The sequence below is a fragment of the Paralichthys olivaceus genome, chromosome 22, assembly GCF_024713975.1.
Source record: "Paralichthys olivaceus isolate ysfri-2021 chromosome 22, ASM2471397v2, whole genome shotgun sequence".
In the NCBI taxonomy this organism is placed as follows: Eukaryota; Metazoa; Chordata; class Actinopteri; order Pleuronectiformes; family Paralichthyidae; genus Paralichthys; species Paralichthys olivaceus.
In genome coordinates, this window is record NC_091114.1 from 15,811,562 (window position 1) to 15,817,561 (window position 6,000).

The following is a 6,000-nucleotide window of genomic DNA, read 5'->3' on the forward strand; positions in this document are numbered from 1 at the left end:
ACGTAAAAAAAAAAAAAAGAATGCGAGCAGTTTTCAAGATGACTCATAAACAGCTGAGAGCAGTCGAGATGTTCGGCTCATTCCAGGTCCTCCATTGATAAAAATGATGAACCCTAAATAAAAGCAGTTTCAAGCCAGTGACAGTAATTACAACCTGACTTCAAGAGATGTATAATGATATGAGCGTACCAGTGTTCTGTATAATTCTAACTGACGAAGTGATTTCTTCTTTATTTATAATATAATAACACACGTTAAGTGGTTGAATTGATTTTCCACCTTCAAGGTCACTGGTTATTATTGTTTCAGAACCTTCTTTAGAATGAATCTAGCTCTTGAACGTGATTCATCACTGAACATTGATGAATTAAATATTATATTATAATTAACTATCATCTACCTTTTAAAAACTTTTTTTTTTTTCAATTAGATATATACATCTTTGAAATAACCTAATCTAAGTTTATTTTACGACCAAGAGTTTCACGTGTGCAGTTTTTAGGGGACGTGGTTTCTTCTGTATTCAGTTTGACAGCAGGACTTCCTTCTCGCTCAGGTTTTGTAATGCTCTCACTCAAAAGCTTGCGCTCGCTCTGAAATAGCTGTTGCTCGGACTCAGATTTCTCTCTCTCTGCAGCTTCAGCTCAAAATTCCCCAACCAGTCGAATGCCTGCGTGCAGTTCTGACAAATGGAGTTGATCCACCCTTATTGTGGACGCGTTAACTCTCCGCAGCTTCATTTACTCGCTCAGCTCAGCATCTGAGGTTGAGCTGATGAAAACAGACGTTGTCTAAGTAACAATTTTAGGTCTTAAAAGTTTTTTATTCATCTGTGTGGATCTGTAGCCGCACTTTGTTAAGAAGAGGCCTGATGGCTGCACTTCTGGAAGCATTAAGGAATTCACATGATGATGGCAGGCAGCTGGAAACCCTTTTGAGAAGCAGGGTCAGCGGAGGGCGGCTTCAAATCTGTCATTTCTTTGGAAAGGGTTGTAATCGTTGTGATTTTGTGTCATTAAACTTTCTCATATTTACCAAGTTGCTTCTGGAAGAGGAAGCTTTGGTAGAAAACAGATTCAACAGAGCGAATTCAAACCCACTCTCAAAACCTTGCAGCCCAAACAACCTCTGTGGGTTTTCAAGGTATTCTGGGAAAAGCAGCACATTGAAAACAGAAACATAGATTTTCCTCCCGCGCTGCTTCACGACGTCATCTTTTGTTACTGTTTTGATTATATTTTACATTCTGTGCGTTTTAAATGAGTCACTGGAGGATGTGTGAAAAGATCTGAACATGTCAGAAGAGAGATTCGTTAATAAGTCACTCATGAGTCATTTTTCTGGCCTCGTGAAGGAAATCGTGCAGGTTTCAGATGTTTAGTGTGTGTGTGTGTGTGTGTGTGTGTGTGTGTGTGTGTGTGTGTGTGTGTGTGTGTGTGAGTGTGAGAGAGAGAGAGAGAGAGAGAGAGTCAGACACAGCAGATGCAGAGTATCATCACTGTGCGGAGGTGATGTGCAGCATCCTGCAGCAGATGGAGGAGAGAGCCTTCTGACTCAGAGAGTGATGGAGTGATGGAGTGACAGAATATACACACACACACACATATATAAATATATATATATATATATATATATATATATGAGGTTGTTTTGAGCTGGATTTTATATGAGCTGCTGTAATGACGTAAAAGAAGTGAGTTGTGTGTGTGGGCGTGCGCTGCGTCTTTTCCCTCACGACTTGATTCCGCAGTACTCACCTCTGACCACACGGTGGAGCTCTCCACCGCCCTGTGGCGACTGGAGGTGAGTCAGGTGTCAAACATCACACGCGCGTTAAATTGTGTCGGTCGCACTTTCGCTGGCGCACAAAGTCATTTGACTCATTAAGGATTGAATTCAAATCCTCACCTGTATCATAGATTGAACCAAAGTCTGGTGCTTCAGTATTTTATACGAAAAACAAAGAATTACCGTTAGATAAACGTGGTGTCTTCTACATGAGCATCGTGTGTGTGTGTGTGTGTGTGTTGTATCCTTTCTGGATCCTCCCTCTCTCTCTCTCTCTCACTCTCCGTCCTCTCACTCTGTCTCTCGTCGTCTCTCGTCCTTCTGCTGTTATGCAAGCAGGGAGTGGTTTAATAATTCAGCAGCGTTTCTCTTTTTTCCTTTTTTATTGCTGCCTCTCGGGCTTTTCCTTAACATCACAGTGACCTGCGATATTGACTCACAATCCCCAACACACTTGTACTAACACCCCCCCACACACACACAGACTCACAAACACGAACGCAGTGACGTCACGGGACCGACTCCCGTCCCGGAAAAAACCACGTTACAACCGTCTCCATTTTTTTTGTTCTCAGTTTATTTGGCAAATTATTCTCCCCCTTTTTTTTTTTTTTTTTTTTTTTTGCAGTCTTTTTTTTTTTAGTTTCTTTCTCTTCTCAATTATTTACAATAGCAAAAAATAAATCTTTCTCTTCAAGGTTTTACATTCGACATTTACAAGTGCAATGTGTAACATGTCCATCTTTATAAAGTGCATTTGTACTTTTTGTATCGTAACTTCCCGTTTCACAAAACGAACTCAAGAGGAAAGATGAAAGAAAATACAGTTGAAATAAAAAAAAAAAGAAAACATGATTCAAAGACTCCGTCACGTCTCTGACATCACAGTATCAGCAACGCCCTCACGTCGAGGGTTCAAACCCAGCGGTGCACACGTGCTGCGTCCTCGCCCACACCAACCCCATCGATGCATAAAACAATGAAGGCCATACTCGGTCCGATACAAAATTAGCTCTGTAATGGTATTTTTTGACTTTTTCATCGTTTTGATTGACAATCTCTGCTCGCCTGAATCGTTGCCAGGTTGTAGGTCACAGAGGGGGAACGTTAGCCTAGCCTGACTGACCGACGGGTGGTCCGCACCACCGAACCCTGCTTTTTAAAAACTCTTGTTGTGCTCAGAAAAGACGGGAAAAAGAGGGACGGTTAAGGAGAGGTGCAAAAGAGATGGGGAGGAAGAGGAGGAACAACAGAAGATGTGTTACTGTCAAGGGAGGGTTGGTTTCCACTTCCCCTCCTTTTTCTTTTTTTCATTCAGGTTAACTATTTTTAGACGGAGCCTGACCGACTATCTTCCTGCAGGCCGGGGATAGCAAACTGTTTGACAGCAGAACGAGAGGGAAGAGGAGAAGAAGGGATGCGGAGAGATTAAGGTGTCGAGGACGGGCTGGATGAAGAGGGGAAAGCGAAGGGAGTTAAAGCTGCGAGCAGGATGAGGAGACGAGAGAGGGAGATGCCTGACAGAACGAGGGGGTTGTAGAAACCATGGGAGGAAAAAGTGCGTGGGATGTTTTTTGAAAAGAGGAAGCAGATAAAAAAAAAACGGGTGGGGGGGGGTTGTCTTTGAAACGACCTGCTTTCTTAGACACGACTCAGACAAAGTGACGTCACTGGAAACCTAACTCCGTGACGTACGACGCTGCTCACGCACAGTCTCCCTCCCTCTCTCTCTCTCTCTCTCACCCCCCCCTCTGTCTGTCGTTTAGTGCATGTCTTTTCTTTCTTTTTCCTTTTTCCATTTTATAAAAACCACTTCAGATCGCTGCACTTCAAGTCAAGGAGACGTTTTTACAGAAACACTAATATCGTCTGTCTTGCTGCTGCCGCTCGACAGAATCAAAGTTTGCAGTTCAGAAACTCGGGAGCTTCGGGGGTGAATTGATCGCCGTCGCTCCTCAGTTTGCTCAGTTGAGTGATCAATAACATCAAGGTCAACTCCTTTTTACATAACATCCGTGTCTTTCTCGATCCTGCCGCTGTTTTGTCCATGTTGAGCATTTTTTCCTGCGCCAGGGAAGTGATGATGTCACCCCTGTCCAGAGGTTCAGATACCAGCGTCAGAAATGCCTCCGATGCCCAATTCATGCTTCTGCTCCGTAGCCTACATGTGGACGTGCACCCTACACGGTCCTACGCCGTACCCTGATGTGCCCCTCCCCAAATATATAACTATGAGTCGACGCCGACCGCAAGAGCTCTGATTAGTCCGCTCGGTAGCGTTGCATCTCCGGCAGACTATGTGCCCACGTAGGGCGTCGCTTTGAAGCAGGAGCAGATTGAGGATTTTTTTTTCTCGAACGTTGCGGCGACATATTTAGACGACTGATATCTGTATGATTGAGTTTAAGGGGACTGTTGGGCTCTGGCGGAGGTTTGCGCTCGACTGAGTGCTGTTCTAGTTTTTTTTTTTTTTTTTTTTACAAGTTACATTTTCACTGACTCGGACGACTTCACCCTCTGATAAACGTGTATGTACACAAACCAAAAAATAAGACACATCGAAAATTATGGCACTTTTTCAGCATATCTGACACAAACAACCCCCCCCCCCCCCAAAGAAACATTTGACATTTGTTCATAGGAAGAACATTGAAGAGGAAGAAACACACACACACACACAACAGACTCACACTCACAGCAGCGACCACGTCCTGTAACTCATGCCCTGATGAACATTACAAAAATATACATATTTCTGTACAGCATTGCATAAGAAAAATAACACACACACTCACGTGAACGGTATTGTTTTCTTTTTCTTAAAGTTTGAACTATAGTCCTGTATAGTGGCTGACAAAACCAGTCTGTGTGTGTTTGTGTTTACAGTGAGAGATGCTTGATTACAACTGGCTATGATCCCAGGAGGAGAACACACACACACACACACACACACGTTAAACACACACACAGTGAGTGGTCACTTCTCTCCTGCCCCAGGAATGGTTGACTGAGTCGTGGCATATTCACAGATGAGTGTTCATTGTTTAAACGACCACTGGGTGGGTGGACGTGCCAGATGGGACCGTCGGAGTCAGAGACGCTTTTAAAAATACAGCTGTGCGATGTTGCTACGTTTAATTACTCCGGATCAGCTGTTCGCTCGCTGTAGTTCCAGCTGAGCGACGCCCGGACGTAACGTTTATTGTGGTTTCACTCCAGGGTTTGTGATTCGCTGCAGACTTGGATCAAATAGACGGAAGAATTTATCTTGACATTGTTTAGAAATTGGAAACTAGAGGTCAAAGAAAAGTCTCAGCCCGGAACAGGGAGATGACTTAACGACTTGACCCTAATTAGTTTGATTATCTATCGAAAAGCTTGAACAGCAGTACCCAGCATTATGCTAACACACGTCTTGGACTGTGTAACTTTGACAGATTAACAGCGCCCCCTGCAGCCACACGTGGGAATTCATTCTGCCGGGTTCTGTGTCCAAGCGACGAAGTTGTTTTCACGTCAATTAGAAAACGCACCAGAGCTCTGACGAACACTGGTCCTGGATATGTTGTCATCATATTGATTCTGTTTGTCCCATCTAGCATCTCCAGACACAGGCAGGTCTCTCACATCGTCGTGTTCATACTGTGCCACAATAAGATCTGCACCACTTTCCTTTGTGAAATGGATTCAATTAACTCTGTGTGATCGATTAGCTCGTGCCCTGCACCCCCCCCCCACCCCGTTCTGCAGTTCACCCATCTTTGCCAAAAATACCCAACTGCGTCGATCTCGTGCCTCCACCTGCAGAGTTATTGAAAGTATTTCACTCAATAATTGATGCAAGTCTTTTACCGTGAGACAGTTCCATCAATGCAGTGATTGAGCAAAAAGAGAGCGAGAGAGAGAGAGAGATGGTCAAACTTGTTTAACTGGTGCGACTCTTGATTCTTCAGATAACCGCTGATGTTCATTTAAATAAAATTGATTTTGGAGTTAACGTCCGTTTAGATAGATACACTACTTCCGAAGTACAACCAGCCATCGATCCCTTCAAATACAAAAACAATGTGATGTTTGTTGCTTTTGAATATTTGGTCTGAGCTCTTCTGCGAGTCATTCAGAGCCGACCACCTCTGTCCGTCTCTCTCTTTTTCTTCATTGTGGCTTTTTGTACACACAGCAAAAAATTACATTTAAACATTATTGCGGAAG